Source organism: Nicotiana tomentosiformis, chromosome 4, assembly GCF_000390325.3.
Source record: "Nicotiana tomentosiformis chromosome 4, ASM39032v3, whole genome shotgun sequence".
Lineage (NCBI taxonomy): Eukaryota > Viridiplantae > Streptophyta > Magnoliopsida > Solanales > Solanaceae > Nicotiana > Nicotiana tomentosiformis.
This window is the reverse complement of record NC_090815.1, coordinates 128,060,704-128,081,563: the sequence shown is the minus strand read 5'-3', so window position 1 is coordinate 128,081,563 and position 20,860 is coordinate 128,060,704. Positions and strand designations below refer to the sequence as shown.

The window sequence follows — 20,860 nt, the reverse complement described above, 5'->3', positions numbered from 1 at the left end:
AAACAGTCACTTTGATCTCAAAGTACAAAAACTCTACTGATCATACGGGTGCTGGTATTGACAAAATGATTAAAAAAAATAGTTAACCACCCATATTATTCATCAAAAAATGAGTTGGATAATAAACATTTTAAAAACGGGTTAAATATGGATAAGAACCATATTATCTATTTAGAAAATGGATAACTAATGAGTTTAACTTTTATATTTGTAAAGCCTCAAATTTGGGGTTTCTCAAATTTGGAAGACTAGGAATTCTCCCCAAAGTAATAATATTCAAGAAATCATAGATAATATGGTTACCCATATTATCCATCGGTTAATTTATTTTTTATCCGTATTAAATATGGGTCGGATCAAATAATTTATCTATTTTTTATTACCTGCTTTCGACTCGTCCCATATTCGACCCGACCCACATATTTGACAACCATACGGTTACGTAAAGGTCCCTAAACCCCAGGTTCGTAAAGCGTGAAAAATAGTATGGAAACGGTTGTGTCAGCATAAAGTTGCAAAAATCAAAATTGACTTTTGTATCTGAGAAATCTTTATAACTGAATAACGGATGTAAATTGTTTTCTAAATTCTAACTCCATAAAAAAGTGTAATTAACCACTTATAAATGAAGTGTAGTTCTATGTATTAACGATAAAAATTAATTTACGCAATTATGCTAGTTACATGCACTAATAGTATAAAAATATTTAAACCATCAGGAGACAATTGCAAGTAATTTCTTTAATAAATATTGATTAATAAAAGTAGTTCTATTTAATAAATATTGTTAATAACCTAAAACAGATGATACATAACTAACTATAACAAATTAAATTATGTTGATGGTGTAAGAAATATATTACACCGCCAATTAATGGCCAATCTTCGATCTCAAAAACTCCAACTTTAACATTTACAGTTTGTTTGGATGGTTGTTACCTATTGTATTGTATCGTATTATTACTTTAAATGCGATGTTTGTTTTGGTTGTTATTTCAATTTTATTGTATCATATCATTAAATCCGTTAACGACGAAGTGTGCCACTTTATGTAACGACCGATTAGGTGTGGTTGTGTCGTTATCTTGTCTTTTTCTCTCATCTCACCCTTCATTATTATTAAATAATTTTATTTTATTATTTACTCTACCCCTTTTATATAAAAATTTACCCCGTATCATAATTTTTCTTTATAATATTACAAGTTTATTCTTCATATTGCTAGTGTGTGATATCATGAAACAACATCAAACGATACAATTTATAAAAATATTATATGTATCAAACGATACAGTATAATACAATATAATATAATAAGATACATTATGAAACTAGGTGTAACAATCATCCAAACAAGCTGTTACCTAGCAACGAATTCACAAGAAACTCTAACTAAGAAAAAGAGAAAACAAAATGAGAAACGAAAAAGAGGAAACACATGCAATTAATCCTCATTGTTACATTCCACTGAATTCAAAATAACCGCCATTCCCTCCTAAATAAAATTCTGTACGCGATCTCTCTCCCTTCCATTTCCACTGCCATTTATGGAGGAAGCAAAGGAAGATGCAGAAGCTAAGGAGGATACAAAAGCAGAGGAAGATAAAGAAGAAAAGGTAGATACAAAAGCAAAGGAAAAACAATCATTATCGCCATCGCTCCTGCTATATCCCTGTGCAGAACTAGAGGAGGATAACCTATGAGGACTTGAAGTTGGATGCTGAAAGTCCTGCGGTGTACGAAGAAATGCAACGATTTCTCCCATACAAAGTACGAAGTACTGCTTCCCGTGAGGAAAAGGCGGAATACATGAATTCGGTTCTACGCAAGTATCTTCCCGATCAAGGCGACGTAAGTATTACTAGCTAGAATTAACTTTACTTTTAAGTTCAAGTAGATTAATTATCTGTAATATGCCGTCGGAGTAGTCAAGTCAATTAGATGATTTACCGCAAATTAAATTCCGAGTGGCGGCCATAGCTTCATTAGATTAATTTCTCTTAGCTTTATATGTTTCCGGTTCTCTTTTATACTATTCAATGAGTATAAGACCTCAAGAGGATGATTTTCCCAATTTGAGTTATGATAATATAAATACGTAATGAGTAAATGATGAATCTGATTTGGGGTGGGTGCAGTAGATCTATGATGTATGTAGGTGCTGATGAATGTTGGTCAATGCTATCCTGATCTGTGTATGTGTTTGGGGTAAAGAATTTAGAGAAAGGCTATACTTAAAACCTAAGAACAGCTTGTAGCATTGGATTGAGTTTGTGATTTAATCAATACATTGATTATCTACGTCACGATCCAATTTCACCTATAGGTCGTGATGACGCCCAACACTACAGCTAGGCAAGCCAAGTTAATAAATTAAGCATAAATTGACAAAATTTAAAACCAAGAAAAATAATAAAATCCAAATTCTACCAATGTGTGTGCCAAGACCTGGTGTCACAAGTGTATGAGCATCTAATAGATTATACAAAACCTCAAATACTGTCTGAAATAAAATAGACAGAATAAAAAAAATATAAGGAGAGACACTAGTAGATGCAGAACGGCTCAGAAAGACAGCTCACTACTATGCCCTTGGATAGCGTGGGTGTACGATGATAGCCCCCCACTAGTACTTGCCTCAGGTCCTGCACACAAAATGTAGCAAGTGTAGTATAGGTACGAAAACAACGTGTACCCTGTAAGTATCAAGCCTAATCTCGAAGTGGTAGAGACGAGATGACCGACTTTGACACTCACTATGGGTCGATAATAATAATTGAAATACAATTAGGATATTTAAATCAGCATGATTTACAGAATTTAAAATAATTTATTTAATCAGCGAAAATAATCAAATTCTTTCAAATGCAACAATTCTCAATATATTAATTAAATTCCTTCAATTCAAATAATTTCAAATTTATCAATTAAATATCATTTACAGGAATAATAATTAATTCTTTAACAAGCAAGAATAATAATTTATTAAATTCCAAGGATTTTTCAATTTATTAGTTAACTTCATTAAAGTATCGTGTAATTATTATTATTAAGCACGATTTCTACCGAGGACGTACGACCCGATCCAGAGTATCGTGTACACTGCCGAGGGACGTGCGACGCGATCCATAGATGCATCTATCCTGCCTAGGCGTTCGGCCCGCTCCACAAGAAAGGAGGACATTTTCTTATGTACCTCCGGAAGGAGAGTATATTTATTATAAGATAAATTCGGGAGGAAGAATAATTCTTTTAACAATTAATTAATTTAAACAGAAAATCAAACATATAAATTTTTCATCCTTTAATATTTTTATCTAACAATTCACAACATATATATAAATATATCTAATAATATTAATTTAATAAGGAATACAATTTACACAAGTAATTCATGCTTTGAGTCCTAAACTACCCGAACTTTAGCATTAATAATAGCTACACACGGACTCTCGTTACCTCGTGCGTACGTAGCCTCCGCAATTATCAATAATTATTCAATTTAATCCCTGTGGGGTAATTTCCCCTCACAAGATTAGACAAGAGACTTATCTCGTCTCAAAGTCCACTTTCCGATTATCGCGTCGCGTAAAATTTTCGATTCAATGCCGAAAAATCCGAAACTATACAAAAGTTATATAAAATAATTAATATATGTTCAATAATTCGAAATTCATCTATTAAATAAATTACCCTATCCAAAATGGTAAAATTTCTAAAATTTACCTTGGGCCCACGTGCTCGGATTCTGAAAATTTTTGGATGAAAAAGTTACCCATAATCTCAAGAACTTGTATAATTTCTACCCAATTCCATAACTATTTTCGTGGTTAAAATCTCATTTTTATAAAAATCTAGGGTTTTCACCTAAACCCTTGCTTTCTAAGATTTACTAGTTATAATCTATCTATAATCTATGTATTTAACTTAAGGGTGTGGAATTAACTTACCTCAAAGTTGTTAGTTGAAAACTCCTCTTAAAAAGCTCCAAATTCGCCCAAGAATGGAAGAAAATGTGCTCAAAATGACTGAGCCCCGATTTTTAACACATTTTGCCCAACAGTCATTTTCGCATCTGCGGACAGTGTACCGCATCTGCGACTTTTGCATCTGCGCAAAATCCTCGCATGTGTGAGTTTCACTCGCCTGGGCCAAGGTCGCTTCTGCGTACCCTTCTTCGCACCTGCGCGTTCGCAGGTGCGCAAATTCTCCGCATCTGCGGTCCACTGCCCCTCCCCCTTTTCCGCTTCTGCGAAGAAATCTCGCATCTGCGAGTGCCATGCCTGCGAGCTTCTGTTGCATCTGTGAATGTCGTACCTGCGACTGGCCAAGCGTAGGTGCGATTCTGACAGTAGCTGGGAGATTCAGTTTTGGCTCCCAACTTCCAATTTTGTCCGAGCCTCGTCCGATTGACACTCGGGGCCCCCGGGACTCCGTCTGAACATACCAACAAGTTTAAAATCATAAAATGGACTAGCTCGAACTCTCGAAACGCGTAAAACAACATCAAATATAAGAATCATACCCTAAACCAAATTGATTCAAATTTAAGAATTTCAAGTTCTTCAAATTACTTCCAATGCGCTGAAATATACTTAAACTACTTGGAATGACACGAAATTTTGCGTGCAAGTCTTAAATCACTATACGAAACTATTCCCAAACTCGGAATTCCAAACGGACTTCAATTACTCAAAATCCTACTCCAAACCAAATTTAAAGAATTTTAAACCTTCAAATAGTTGATTTTTACTATTAAGCGTCAAAACTCTCCTGGGTTATCCAAAACCCGATTCGGACATACGCCCAAGTCCAAAATCATCATACGAATCTTGGACTTTTAAGGCTAACTTAAGGAACCAAGTATTCCGATTTCAACCCAAACGCTTCCAAATCCCGAACCAACCATCCTCACGAGTCATAAATTAATAAAAGCATGTTCGGGGAGTTTTATTTTAGGGAACGGGTTTCTAAAAGTTAAAATGACCGGTTGGGTCATTACATTCTCCACCTCTTAAACAAAAGTTCGTCCTCGAACGGGTTTAGAATAATACCTGGAGTGCTAAATAAGTGTGGATATTTGCTTCCATGTCCTCATCGGCCTCCCAAGTCGCTTCCTCGACTGGTTGGCCCCTCCACTGGACCTTTACTGCAGAAATCCTCTTGGACCTCAACTGGCGAACTTGTTTATCAACAATGGCAAATGGCTCTTTTTCATAACCCAAACTCTTATCTAGCTGAACTGTGCTGAAGTCCAACACATGTGATAGGTCAGTATGATACTTCCGGAGCATAGATACATGGAAAACCGGATGAACTCCCGATAGACTGGGAGGCAATGCAAGCTCATAAGCAACCCCCCCAACTCGTCTCAACACCTCAAATGGGCCTATAAACCTTGGGCTCAACTTGCCCTTCTTCCCGAATCTCATAATTCCCTTCATCGGTGAAACCTTCAAGAGAACTTTTTCACCTATCATAAATGATAAATCACGCGCTTTCTGATCCGCATAACTCTTCTGTCTGGACTGTGCTGTATAAAGTCGCTCCTGAATCAACTTTACCTTTTTCAAGGCATCCCTTACCAAATCAGTACCATATAACTTAGCCTCACCGGGCTCAAACCATCCGATAGGTGAACGGCATCGGCGGCCATTTAAAGCCTCAAATGGAGCCATCTCGATGCTGGATTGGTAACTGTTATTATAAGCAAACTCGGCCAAAGTCAGGAAACGATCCCACTGACCTCCAAAATCAATCACGCATGCCCTGAGCATATCCTCCAAAATCTGAACTGTCCGCTCTGACTGCCCGTCGGTCTGCGGATGAAAGGCTGTGCTGAGCTCTACACGGGTCCCTAATTCACTCTGTACTGCTCTTCAGAAATGTGAAGTAAACTGAGGGCCTCTATCTGATATGATGGAAATTGGCACACCGTGCAACCGAACTATCTCCTGAATATAAATCTGGGCCAACCTCTCTGAAGTATACGTAGTCACAACATGAATAAAATGTGCCGACTTGGTCAACCTGTCAACAATCACCCAAACTGCGTCAAACTTCCTCAAGGTCCGCGGCAACCCAACTACAAAGTCCATAGTAATTCGTTCCCATTTCCACTCTGGTATGGTCATTTGCTGAAGTAGGCCACCTGACTTCTGGTGCTCATATTTAACTTGCTAGCAATTTAGACACCTAGCTACATACTCAACTATGTCCTTTTTCATTCGTTGCCACCAATAATGCTGCCTCAAGTCACGATACATCTTCGTAGCACCTGGATGAATAGAGTACCGAGAACTGTGTGCCTCCTCCAGGATCTTTTTCCTTAGTTCATCCACATTAGGAACACACAGACGATCCTGGAGTCACAAAACAACATCTGCACCAATAGTAACTTCCTTGGCACCACCTCGTAGTACTGTTTCTCGAAGAACCATTAAGTGTGGGTCATCATGCTAGCGAGCCTTGATCTGCTCAAATAGTGAAGACTGAGCTACGACACATGCAAGAACTCGACTGGGCTCTGAAATATCTACCCGCACAAGTCTGTTGGCCAAGGACTGGATATCCAAAGCTAATAGCTTCTCTTTTGCTTAAATAAAAGCCAAACTACCCATACTTTCTGCCTTTCTACTCAAGGCATCTCTAACTACATTTGCTTTACCTAGATGATATAGGATAGTAATATCATAATCTTTTAGTAATTCCAGCCATCTGCGCTGCCTCAAATTTAGGTCCCTCTGCTTGAACAAATGCTGCAAACTGTGATGATCAGTATAAACTTCACATGACACCCCATAAAGATAATGCCTCCAAATCTTAAGGGCGTGAACAATCGCAGCTAACTCCAAATCATGTACCGGATAATTCTACTTGTGGGGCTTCAACTGACGTGAAGCATATGCAATAACTCGCACTTCCTGCATTAATACACAACCCAAACCAACGCGTGAAGTGTCGCAATACACTATATATATCCCTGAACCGGAAGGTAACACTAACACTGGTGCTGTAGTCAATACTGTCTTGAGCTTCTGAAAGCTTGACTCACAATCATCGGACCATCGAAACTGAACACCCTTCTGGGTTAATTTGGTCAAAGGTGCTGCAATAGATGAAAAACCTTCCACAAACCGACGATAATAACCTGCTAAACCCAGAAAACTCCTGATCTCAGTCGCCGAAGTGGGACAATGCCAATTCTGAACTGCCTCAATCTTTTTGGGATCAACTTTAATACCATCACCCGATACAGTATGTCCCAAAAATGCTACAGACTCAAGCCAGAACTCACATTTAGAGAACTTAACATATAACTTTTGTTCCCACAATGTCTGAAGCACTACTCTCATATGTTGCTCGTGCTCCTCCTTACTGTGCGAGTAGATCAAAATGTCATCAATGAAGACAATGACAAATGAATCAATATATGGCCTGAATACCCTGTTCATCAAATCCATAAACGCTGTTGGGGTATTAGTTAAACCGAAAGACATTACCAGAAACTCATAATGACCATATCTAGTATGGAAAGTAGTTTTCGAAACATCTGAATCTCGAATCTTCAACTGATGGTACCCCGACCTCAAGTCGATCTTAGAGAACACCCTAGAACCCTGCAACTGGTCAAATAGGTCATCAATACGCGGCAACGGGTACTTGTTCTTAATAGTAACTTTGTTCAATTGGCGATAATCAATACACATCCGCATTGTTCCTTCCTTCTTCTTCACAAATAATACTGGTGCACCCCAAGGCGATACACTCGGTCTGACGAACCCTTTGGCTAGTAACTCTTCAAGCTATTTTTTCAACTTTTTCAATTCTTTTGGAGCCATGCGATACGGTGGAATAGTTAGGCTGAGTATCTGGAGCCAAGTCAATACAGAAATCAATATCACGATCAGGTGGCATACCTGGAAGATCTGAAGGAAATACATCGGAGAACTCCCGAACTACTGGCACTGAATCAATAGCCGGATTCTCTACAGTAGTATCCCGAACATAGGCTAGATAAGCCAAACAACCCTTCTCAACCATGTGTTGAGCCTTTATAAAAGAAATAACCCGATTAAATGAACTAACCGACGAACCCTTCCGCTCCAGCCTAGGAAAAGATGGAATAGCTAAGGTAACAGTTTTGGAATGACAATCTAGAATATCATGATATGGAAATAACCAGTCCATACCCAGAATAATTTCAAAATCGATCATCTCGAGCAATAAGAGATCTGCTCTAGTTTCATAACCACAGAATATAATAATACAAGACCGGTAGATCCGGTTCACCATAGCAGAATCGCCTACAGGAGTGGACACATAAACATGAGTACTCAAGGACTCATGAGAAACACCCAGGAATGGAGCAAATAGAGATGACACATATGAATGCGTGGATCCTAGATCAAATAATACTAAGGCATCTTTGCCGTAAACAGAAATAATATCTGTAATCACAGCATCTGAGGCCTCTGCATCTGGTCTAGCCGGAAAAGCAAAGAACCTAGCTGGAGCGCCAACTGGCTGGCCTCCGCTTGGCTGACCTCCACCTCTAGGACGGCCCCTACCCACCTGTCCTCCACCTCTTGGTGGTCGGACTACTGGTGGAGCAACTGGTCTGGTAAGCATAGGCTACTGACCCTGCTGTACTGGTCTACTCTGAAGCCTGGGGCAAAACCTCCGCATGTGACTGGGATCCCCGCACTCGTAACAACTCTTCGGTATGATGGGCTGCTGACTAAGTGTCTAGCCCTGGGGAACTGAATACCCACTGGGAGGACCCTGAATAGATGGTGGACGGTAGGAACTCTCTGGTATAACACTGAGATAAGGTCGCACTGGAACACCTCGAGGAGGTGGTGGTGCTGGAAATGGGGGTCTGCTGGACTGCCCCCTCACGAATTGACCTCTGCCCCTAGACGGGTCACCTCTGAACTCTCTAGAGTACCTGAACCGCTTATCTCTTATAATCTGCTCTCGGCTCCGCTGACGCACACCCTAAATCCTCCGGGCTATCTCCACAACTCGCTCATAAGAAGTACCTATCTTAACCTCTCGAGCCATAGTGGCCTGAATACCAGTATGTAAACCGGCTACAAACCTCCACACTCTCTCCGCCTCAGTAGAGAGTATCATAAGTGCATGGCGAGATAATTCAGAAAATCTCACCTCATAATCAGTCACTGATATCTGACCCTGCTAGAGCCGCTCAAACTGAAACCGTAACTCTTCCCTCTGGGAGGGTGGAATATACCTGTCCAGGAAGATACAGCGTGTACCTGTGCCAAGTCATGGGAGGAGAATTTGTTGGTCTGCCAAGAACATAAGACTGCCACCATCTACGGTCTCTGCCCTCTAGTTGAAAAGTAGTGAAGTCAACCCCATGAGATTCCAATATCCTCATATTGTGCAGTCTGTCCCTGCAACGATCAATGAAGTCCTGTGGATCCTCATGTTGCTCACCCCCGAAGACATGGGGATGTAGTCTAGTCCATCGGTCTAATAATTTCTGAGGATCGGCGGCTACAACTGGCCTGGGCTCAGATGTAGCTACTGCCACTGGCTGGGCTCCACCCACGGGTAGTGCACCCTGGGTCTGATATACAGCAGATGCCTGTCCATGAGCTTGTGCGGTAGGGGTCTGTGCTCCCCCGCCCGCCTGAGATGTGGCTGGGTCTACCGGAAATAAACCAGCCTGAGTCATATTGTCCAAGAACCGCAGCATACGACCCATGACATCCTGAAATCCCGATGCAGATGTGAAATCCACCGGAGCTGGCTCTGCCACAGACACCTCATCCTGTTCCTCAAAAATGGGGTTCTCTGCTGGATCGACTGGCAGCATAACTGGAAAAGTCCTAGGATGTCCTCGCCCTCTACCACGGGCTGGAGCCCTCCTCCGGCCTCTGCCTCGACCTCTAGCAACTGGGGGAGTAGCTCTTCCATGGCCTGGAACCTCATTCAAGCTCGTTCTCACCATCTGAGAGAGAATAAGAGAAGGATATTTAGAACTACATCAATTGCACGACGGAATATAAAGAAAGGTAATTTCCTAACACCCTATAGCCTCTCGAAGATAAGTACAGATGTCTCCGTACCGATCCGCAAGACTCTATTAGGCCTGCTCATAACTTGTGAGACCCACGTGAACCTATGCTCTGATACCAGGTTGTCACGACCCAATTTCACCTATAGGTCGTGATGACGCCCAACACTACAGCTAGGCAAGCAAAGTTAATAAATTAAGCATAAATTGACAAAATTTAAAATCAAGAAAAATAATAAAACCTAAATTCTACTAATGTGCGTGCCAAGACCTGGTGTCACAAGTGTATGAGCATGTAGTAGATTATACAAAACCTCAAATACTGTCTGAAATAAAATAGACAGAATAAAAAAAATACAAGGAGAGGCACTAGTAGCTGCAGAACGGCTCAGAAATGCAGCTCACCACTATGCCCCTGGATAGCGTGGGTGTACGACGATAGGCCCCCACTAGTACTTGCCTCAGGTCCTGCACAAAAAAGTACAGCAAATATAGTATGAGTACGTAAACAACGTGTACCCAGTAAGTATCAAGTCTAATCTCGAAGTGGTAAAGACGAGATGGCCGACTTTGACCTCACTATGGGTCGATAATAATAATTGAAATACAATTAGGATATTTAAATCAGCATGATTTACAGAATTTAAAATAATTTATTTAATCAGCGAAAATAATCAAATTCCTTCAAATGCAACAATTCTCAATATATTAATTAAATTCCTTCAATTCAAATAATTTCTAATTTATCAATTAAATATCATTTATAGGAATAACAATTAATTCTTTAACAAGCAAGAATAATAATTCATTAAATTTCAAGGATTTTTTAATTTATCAATTAGCTTCATTAAAGTATCGTGTAATTATTATTATTAAGCACGATTTCTGCCGAGGACGTACTGTCGATCCAGAGTGTCGTGTACACTGCCGAAGGACGTGCGGCGCGATTCATAGAGGTATCTATCCTGCCGAGGCGTTCGACCCGCTCCACAAGAAAGGAGGACATTTTCTTATGTACCTCCGGAAGGAGAGTATAATTATTATAAGATAAATTCGGGAGGAAGAACAATTTCTTTTAACAATTAATTAATTTAAACAGAAAATCAAACATATAAATTTTCCATCCTTTAATATTTTTATCTAACAATTCACAACATATATATAAATATATCAAATAATATTAATTTAACAAGGAATATAATTTACACAAGTAATTCATGCTTTGAGTCCTAAACTACCCAGACTTTAGCATTAATAGTAGCTACGCACGGACTCTCGTCACCTCGTGCGTACGTAGCCCCCCACAATTATCAATAATTATTCAATTTTATTCCTATGGGGTAATTTCCCCCTCACAAGATTAGACAAGAGACTTACCTCGTCTCAAAGTCCACTTTTCGATTATCGCGTCGCGTAATATTCTGATTCAATGCCGAAAATTCCGAAACTATCCAAAAGTTATATAAAATAATTAATATATGTTCAATAATTCAAAATTCATCTATTAAATAAATTACCCTATCCAAAATGGTAAAATTCCTAAAATTCACCCCGGGCCCACGTGCTGTGATTCTGAAAATTTTCGGATGAAAACGTTACCCATAATCTCAAAAACTTGAATATATAATTTCTACCCAATTCCATAACTATTTTCGTGGTTAAAATCTCATTTTTATAAAAATCTAGGTCTTTCACCTAAACCCTTGATTTCTAAGATTTACTAGTTATAATCTACCTATAATTTATGTACTTAATTCAAGGGGTGTGGAATTAACTTACCTCCAAGTTGTTAGTTGAAAACTCCTTTCAAAAAGCTCCAAAATCGCCCAAGAATGGAAGAAAATGGGTTAAAAATGATTTGAGCCCCGATATTTAACACATTCTGCCCAACAGTCATATTCGCATCTGCGGACAGTGTACCGTATCTGCGGCTTTCGCATCTGCAGAAAATCCTCGCATGTGCGAGTTTCCCTTGCTTGGGCCAAGGTCGCTTCTGCGTACCCTTCTTCGCACCTGTGCGTTCGCAGGTGTGCAAATTCTCCGCATCTGCGGTCCACTGCCCCTCCCCCTTTTCCGCTTCTGCGAAGAAATCTCGCATGTGCGAGTGCCGCACCTGCGAGCTTCTGTCGCATCTGCGAATGTCGCACCTGCGACTGGCCAAGCGCAAGTGCGATTCTGACAGTAGCTGGGAGCTTCAGTTTTGGCTCCCAACTTCCAATTTGGTCCGAGCCTCATCCGATTGACACTCGGGGCCTCCGGGACCCCGTTCGAACATAGCAACAAGTTTGAAATCATAAAACGGACTCGCTCGAACTCTCGGAACGCGTAAAACAACATCAAATCTAAGAATTATACCCTAAACCAAATTGATTCAAATTTAAGAATTTCAAGTTCTTCAAATTACTTCCAATGCGCCGAAATATACTTAAACTAATCGGAATGACACAAAATTTTGCGTGCAAGTCTTAAATCACTATACGGAACTATTCCCAAACTCGGAATCCCAAACAGACTTCAATTACTCAAAATCCTATTCCAAACCAAATTTAAAGAATTTTAAACCTTTAAATAGTTGATTTTTACTATTAAGCGTCAAAACGCTCCCGGGTTATCTAAAACCCGATTCGGACATACGCCTAAGTCCAAAATTATCATACGAACCTATTGAAACCGTCAAATCCTGATTCCGGGGTCGTTTTCTCAAAATGTTGACCGAAGTCAAACTTGGCCTTTTAAGGCTAACTTAAGGAACCAGTGTTCCGATTTCAACCCAAACGCTTCCAAATCCCGAATCAACCATCCCCGCGAGTCATAAATTAATAAAAGCATATTCAGGAAGTTTTATTTTAGGGGATGGGTTTCTAAAAGTTAAAATGACCGGTTGGGTCATTACAATCTAATATGCAGTGAGAATAGTCCAGTCATTTTGTACCTTTTGGCAGCTAAATGCTTGTTATTTTTACTGTCTTTCTATGGAAGATGCAGAAGTTTAAAGAAGAATATGGAAAACAAATTCTGTCAAACTATCAGGTATTCAACATGACAAATGTTTGCAATATTGTATCGATGTTGATTTTCTTTCTTTTTAATAACATTCCCTTAAGTTTTAGCCTCTACACGTGGAGTTGTATACCCTGCAACCTACAGATTTCTTTGTCCATTCATTTCTTAAGGCGATCAATCAGAATACAGAGGAAGGCTACAGGAGTATAGTGTCTGAACCCTGTCCAGGTGTTTTAACATTTGATATGCTTCAACCACGTTTTTGTTAGATGATGTTGGCTGAGGTACGTACTGTCATGCTTGTTGTTGCTTAACAGAATTTTGTTTCCTTTTTGTTTTCTTATCAAATAGAGTTATAATAATTGCTTAGGTAGAGCATTCTGAAAATTGGATCCGTGAGACATACCTTGTAGTTAAGCGTCGCAAAACTACAAACACAATGTCGACTTGTCATGATTTTCGGCTTCACCACATGCTTGACAAGTTAATGGAGGATTTTGTATGTCCCATTTCAGAAGGTAAGAGCAAAATATATGAACAGTTTATGAAACAGAGATGGAGGTTGTATGTTAATTATTCTTTGATACATAACTGTGCAGTTTTTTTAGCTGAATTTGGTGGATCGACACTGGATTGTCATCTTGAGAATATAAAATTGAACTATTTATAATTACCTCTGGTTTTACTCCGTTAGTATTGTCATATATTTTGGTGAAAAGTCATACTCCGTTAGTAATCGGATGCACAATATTTGTTTCAACAGGATATAATTGAATATTCGCATGTAGTGGGACGTGCGGTTCTTCATTGTGGCCGCCATAGGCGAGGTGCTAGCGCGACCACATCTGGGCTGAGGATCAACTTGTTGCTATTGTGTAGTAAGGTAAATTCCCTTGACTTACACGTTCATATATTATACTAATACTACTGTTTGCTAATTGCAGTTATTTTAATTTTATAGTTCCGTTTTCAGAGATATGACTTATGAGTAAGTACAGGACTGATCTTTCTAAATGTTGTGTGATGTACAAGTCTGAGAAGGAGGAAAAGAAAAGGCAAGCAGTTTCTGTTGTCAAATTGGTAGGTTCCTAGTATTGTCATATTTTTTGTTTTGTGTGACAGCTGGTAAATAATACTAGTAATCATTAGGTAATCTACTTAAATTGTTCTTCTAATCCGTTTTCAGGTGCTGCGCTGATGGAGAATATTTCATAACCTCAAGCAATTTGTCATGTTTGCAGTATACTTGATATGGAAAAACATTACTTAGGGTTCAACTTTTGTTCTAGTACTAGTGGTGGTACAATCAATACTGTACAGAAGTCTTTCGTACAAACCAATTCTAGCTGTATGGCTCGCTTAATTTTGTTCGTTTCTGTTGGCATGAGTAAGTTTGTTTTGATGATGGACAAAAAGAACACATGCATGAACCATGTCCATGGACAGTGTACACAGGTCACAAACAGAATCAAGCAAAAGGCTTGTCCGTGAAAGGGATAAATATAAGTAGTTATATCTGATATTCCCTGAACGAAAATGTTGCATTTTGATAAGGAGCAAGACTTCTTACTTGAAAAGAACTTTATCCAAGAAAAGGGAAGAGTTAGAAGTTGAAGTTGACTATAACTCTTCCACCAAGGAAGAGTAAAGTATTAGAACTCTAGTTAATCTTTATTTACTAACTCTCTATATATCAGTTGTGTTCTCTTATACAGGCGATGCACACATACTGGAGTTAAGCACGAATTGAGAGCAATTCCTGTGAGATTTAAGAGTGCGATCCTAAAGCTACACGAACCAGATTGAAGAACCAACTCCATAAAGAGTTTTATGTGTCTTTCTTTATTTCTAGTTCAAAGTGTAGTAGGCGTTTTGAGTTGTACATTTCAGCTTTCTTAGAAGCAAATTGTACTAGGTACCTGAGTTGTATCATTCAAGTTAGAGTTAACTTGAAGTAGTCGCAACAACATGTGGCATGTTGCTATAAGGGTTAGAGTTAATCCTTAGGTTTGCAAGAGGTTGTAAACTCGAGTTGTTCAAGTTAGAGTTAACTTGAAGCAGTCACAACAGTCTGTGGCTAGTTGCTATAAGGGTTAGAGTTAATCCTTAGGTTTGCAAGAGTTTGTAAACTTTGTTGTTGGCTCAGAGTTGTAGTAAAGTGTTTGGAGAAAATCCTACTGGGTAGTAGGTCGTGATTTTTTTACCTTTTAAGCCGGGTATTTTCCACGTAAAAATTCTTGTGTTCTATACTTTCTGCATTATTTATTCCACAACTGTAGTGTAAGGAATGCATAGAAGAACCAGATCCTTTGATAATCCGGTGCACGGAAAAATCAGGCACCACACAAATCACCTTCCCTCTTGTGTAGTATTGAAGTATAAAACATCAATTGATATTAGAGCGGGTTATCCTTGAAGAGGCTAACACCTTAGGAGAAGATCAAGATGAGTGCACTACCTGGAAACTGGGAAGGGCAATCCACTGCTAGGCCACCACTCTTCAACGGCCAGTATTACTCTTGGTGGAAAAACAGAATGAGAGACCACATCATAGGAGAGGACTATGAGCTATGGGACATTGTCACTGATGGTCCTCTAGCTACCATGAAGAAAAATGCTGAAGGAGTAGATGTGCCAAAGACAAGAGCTGACTACACTGCTGATGACTTGAGTAAATGGGAGAAGAATGCTAAAGCCAAGAAATGACTTGTTTGTGGACTTGGTCCAAACGAGTACAACAGAATTCAAAGCTTTACCATTGCTAAGGAAATTTGGGATACTTTGCAAGTGGCCCATGAAGGAACACCTCAAGTGAAGAGGCCTAGAGGAACTCTACTATATTCTCAATATGAGAATTTCACCATGAAGGAAGGGGAAACTATCCAAGAGATGTATACAAGGTTCACCACATTGACAAATGAACTTAAGTCTCTTGGAAGGATTATTTCTGAAAAAGACAGAGTTGAGAAGATTTTGACAAGGGTTCTGCCAGTTACTTGGGAGAGCAAAATCACTGCCATTCAGGAATCAAAGAACATTGCCACTCTTAAGTTGGATGAGCTAATTGGAAATCTCACTGCTTATGGACTTAGAAGGAAAACCATGAAGATGGATGTATCCAAGAAGGAAAGGAGCCTGGCACTCAGAATCATTGAAGGTTCTGATCTAGAAGATGATGAAATGGCTATGATCACAAAAGACTTCAAGAAGTACCTAAGGAGAGGAAAGGGTCCTTCAAGAAGTGGAAGCTACAACAAACCAAAGGTTCCTGAAAAGCAAATCAATGAGGGATGCTACAAGTATGGGAAGACTGATCACCACATCAAGAACTGCCCTCAATGGGAAATTGAATGGAAGAAGGAAAGAGCTAAACAAAGAAACAGGAAGAAGGAACAGGTTCAACCCAAGAAGAACAAGGGATCAACAAAGGCTACGGTTGGTGCTTGGGGAGAAAGCTCAGATGATGATGACAGAGATGAACAAGCACTTATGGCCATTGGAGAATCTGATGAGAAATCTGAGGTAAGTGTAATTCATCTCAAAGACAAGATTAAATTTTTGTCTAAAGAAAGGCTATCTGAGTTACTTCTAGATTTAATTGATGAATCTGAGGATGTAAACAATGAAAAGGAACAACTGTTTAAGGATTGTGTGATTTTGAAAGCAAAGTGTAAGAACCTGGAATTTAGGGTTAGTGAGACTGTAAGTGAAAATACTGCATTAAAGAACCAGGTTCATGCATTTGAATCAAATGTCTTAGAACTTAGATCTGAAAACCTAAAACTGAAATTAGGAACAAGTAAGAAGACAACTGATTGCACACAACTCACTCTAGAAGAAAATGTAGTTAAAGTAAAAGATGAGTTGTATAAGAAGGATGCGCATGTAAGAATTTTGAAGGAGGATCTAGTCAAGTCAAAGCATGAACTAGACAAAATGTGTAAATGGAACAGTTCCTCCGATGCACTTTCATGGCTACAGGAACATCATAGTAGCAATAGAAGAGGACTTGGCTTTGGGAATCTGCCACCTAAATGGGATCCCAAAAGCAAGTACCTTACACTTCGTGAGAACAAGATTTGTACTCATTGTGGTAAAACAAGTCACTACAAAAGTGAATGCACTGCAAAAGAAAAGGCAAGTCAAAAGAACAAAGAATTTGTTCAAGGGAAAAATAGGCTACCAAGTTAGGCTAAAAAGAATTTGATTCATCCTTTTGCCTATAGAAAGGGACCCAAACTAGTTTGGCTTCCTAAGACTAACCCCTGATTTCCTTTTGCAGGTCCAAGTGAAGGGGAGCAGCAAAATATGATACATAGATAGTGGCTGCTCAAAGCACATGATAGGAAGCAAGAACCAGTTCCTTTCACTTGAGGACATTAAAGGAGGCAATGTCTCCTTTGGAAATGGGAAGAAAGGTGAGATCATTGCGGTTAGAAAGGTAGGTACGACTGATTCTCACTCTATTGAGAACGTCTACTTGATAGATGGACTGAAGTACAGTCTAATAAGTGTATCACAATTGTGTGATAGAGGTAACATGGTGGCATTCACATCTACCAAATGCTTTGTGATTAATCTTACCATTGACAAGATAGTTTTGCAGGGAAAAAGAGTGAACAACATATATGTTGTAGATCTGTCCACACTTTCAGAAAATGAACTCACTTGCTTAAGTGTATTGGATAATGATCCCCTCATTTGGCACAAGAGACTTGGATATGCCAGTCTAAGTCAACTAAACAAACTACTCTCCAAGGATTTGGTGATAGGACTACCTAACATTAAGTTTAAGGAAGATAAAATTTGTGAGGCTTGTGTAAGGGGGAAGCAGGTAAGATCCTCTTTTAAAAGCAAGAAAGTGGTAAGCACCACCATGACGATGGAACTGGTCCATATGGATCTTTGTGGACCAACGAGAACATTAAACAGAAGTGGTAAGATATATGTGATTGTGCTTGTTGATGATTACTCTAGGTTTACTTGGACATTGTTTTTAACATATAAAGATGAAGCATTTGACATGTTCACATCTTTTGTTATAAAAACTCAAAAACAACTAGGTAATCAACTTGCATCAATTAGGTCTGATCATGGTACTAAATTTGAGAATGCTAAATTTGCTGAATTTTGTGATGAGCATGGCATAGATTATAATTTTTATGCTCCTAGGACTCCACAACAAAATGGAGTAGTTGAAAGAAAGAATAGGACACTTGAAGATATGGCTAGGACTATGTTTTTTTTCTAGTAAACTACCCCATAGCTTCTGGGCAGAAGATGTAAATACTGCATGCTACATCATAAATAGGTACATGACTAGACCTCTTGTAGAGAGGACTCCCTATGAGTTACTTAAAGGGAAAAAGCCAAACATATCCCATCTTAGGGCATTTGGATACAAGTGCTTTGTGCACAATAATGGTAAAGACTCCCTAGGTAAGTTTGATCCCAGAAGTGATGAGGGAGTATTCTTGGGATATTTTTCACATAGTAAAGCTTATAAGATATATAACAAAAGAACTATGTGTGTAGAAGAAAATGTACATATTGTTTTTGATGAAACTAACATTCTTTCTGAGAGGTAGGAACAAGATGATGAAGAGATTGGGCTGATAAGAAATTCATATAGTGAAATAATAGTCCAGCCTGAAGCTGCATCACATGAAGGAACATGTGATGGAATAGGTCCTTCCACCCAGGGCTACATGACATGGAGAACTGACTAGAGAAGAACTGATCCTCAAACCTCGATGGAACCTGTCCATGAACCTATACCTCAGTAACAAAACCAGGAAGGAACATCAAAAGAAATTGACACTCCTATTGCAACATCCACCAAATTGGACTTGGATGAACCTGGTTCATCTGTTGATCAGAAGATGCCTTTGTGCTAGATTTCAGGCAAATCTAAAGGAGTCTCACTTGAAGGCTGTCAAGAGGATCTTGATATACCTAAAAGGCACCACTGACCTTTGTCTATGGTATCTAAAATGTAGTAATTTCAACTTAGTGGGATATGCTGATGCTGATTATGCAGGTTTTCTTGTGGATAGAAAGAGCACCTTAGGTATAACACACTTTCTTGGCTCATATCTTTTGTCTTGGGCCACAAAAAAGAAAATTATGTGGCCTTATCTACAACTGAAGCGGATTATGTTGTTTCCGCCTCATTATTACACCCCATGTTTTTGTACGTGAAAGTACATCGTAAGTCAATTGATGTAAGCTTGAAAATGAGATCCTCTTTGAAAGAATATAAAGTGATTTAATGATGTTACGTCCCATTTTAGTAAGCCTTTAAGAGTTATCATTCAGTGAAAAATATTTCTAAGGGGACATATTGTTACACCCCGTACTTCAGATGTCACTGTTAGTATAGGATTGTCTAAAGTAAGCTCAAAGAGGAGGTGCTGTCCGTTCTTTTGTAGAATATTGGTTTTGAAATATGAGAGTTACAATGCTTATATGATGACGACGAAGTCGGGTTACTCATTGTGGACGTAAGAAGATCATATTGAGCTGGGTTGACGATTGGAGAGAAGATTGCAAAGGTATGTTAAGGCTAAACCTTTCCTTCATTTTGGCATGATCTCGTAACTCCATGTGTTTGATAACGAAATATAAAGAGAAGTTCGTATTCCTAAATTTATTCACATTATCCTAGTCTCAGGAGTTACAGTATTCTCCCTTATCGAGACTTTATATTTAGTTAACTATTGTTTTCTTCCAGTCAAGAGAGCAAAAGGTATATATATATATATATACACACACAATATTACAGTATTTTCACCACCATCAAGCTATAATCGATGGGCATGCCCCTATTGGGCAACCTCTGATCAGATGGTAAGTTATATACTGAGCCTACTGTGGCCGAGCGCCTATGAGCGATCCCAGAATGGCCGAGATACAAAACCTAATATGGCCGAGCGCCTAGAGCGAGCCTACTACGGCAGAGCAGTTACACATACCGAGCCTTATAGGGCCGGACAACTATTTTACTTATTATATTGAGATGTTTAAGTCAGTATCAACAGGTAAGCATATCCTCAAATTATCTTTGACTCCCAGTTACTTTCAGTTATTCTATTATCAGTTCAGTTGCTGCTTTCAGTTATGTTATTGTCTTACATACTTGGTACATTATTTGGTACTGACGTCCCTTTTGCCGGGGACGCTGCATTTCATGCCTGCATGTACTGATAGACAGTTGGATAGACCTTCCCAACAAACAGAGTCAAACATCAGATTGGTTGGTAAGCTCCACTTCCTCGAAGTTACCAGGTCTAGACCTTGGAGTCCATTTTATATATACAGGTTTGATGGGTAGGTCGAGGCCCTGTATCAACCATGATACAGTTCAACTATCTCTAGAGGCTTGTAGACGAGTCTTGTATATTTTGTATATCAGTAGATGTTCATGGTGGCTTCGTCGGCCTGCATAGTTATATATCAGCTTTTAGGTATGTTTACCCCACAGATAAAAGAGACGTTATTTTCATACGATTTAGAATATGGCCTTATCGGCCTAAGTTGAGGGTTACCCCTCCAGAGTTCACAGTTACAGAGTGGTACGCTCGGGCCGAGTATGGCACCAGGTGCCGGCCACGCCTCCTCAAGTTTGGGGCATGACAAACTTCATATCAGAGCAGTTCTATCCTAGGGAGTGTACAAGCCGTGTCTAGTAGAGTCTTGTTTATGGGTGTGTTGTGAACCGCACTTATAAGCATGAGGCTACAGGGCATTTAAGACTGTTACTTTTTCTTCTTACTCTGGATCTTATGGTAGAGATCAGTTTTAAGAATT

General features: G+C 39.2%; 1 long non-coding RNA gene across 1 annotated transcript; it reads left to right on the top strand.

Annotated features, from left to right (window-relative positions):
* The first annotated feature begins 1,602 nt into the window (after window positions 1-1,602).
* On the top strand, window positions 1,603-13,542 carry LOC138910691 (uncharacterized). The gene is made up of 3 exons (XR_011415843.1): window positions 1,603-1,851; window positions 13,034-13,078; window positions 13,159-13,542. It is a non-coding gene; the product is annotated as an uncharacterized lncRNA (long non-coding RNA).
* Window positions 13,543-20,860: the final 7,318 nt, after the last annotated feature.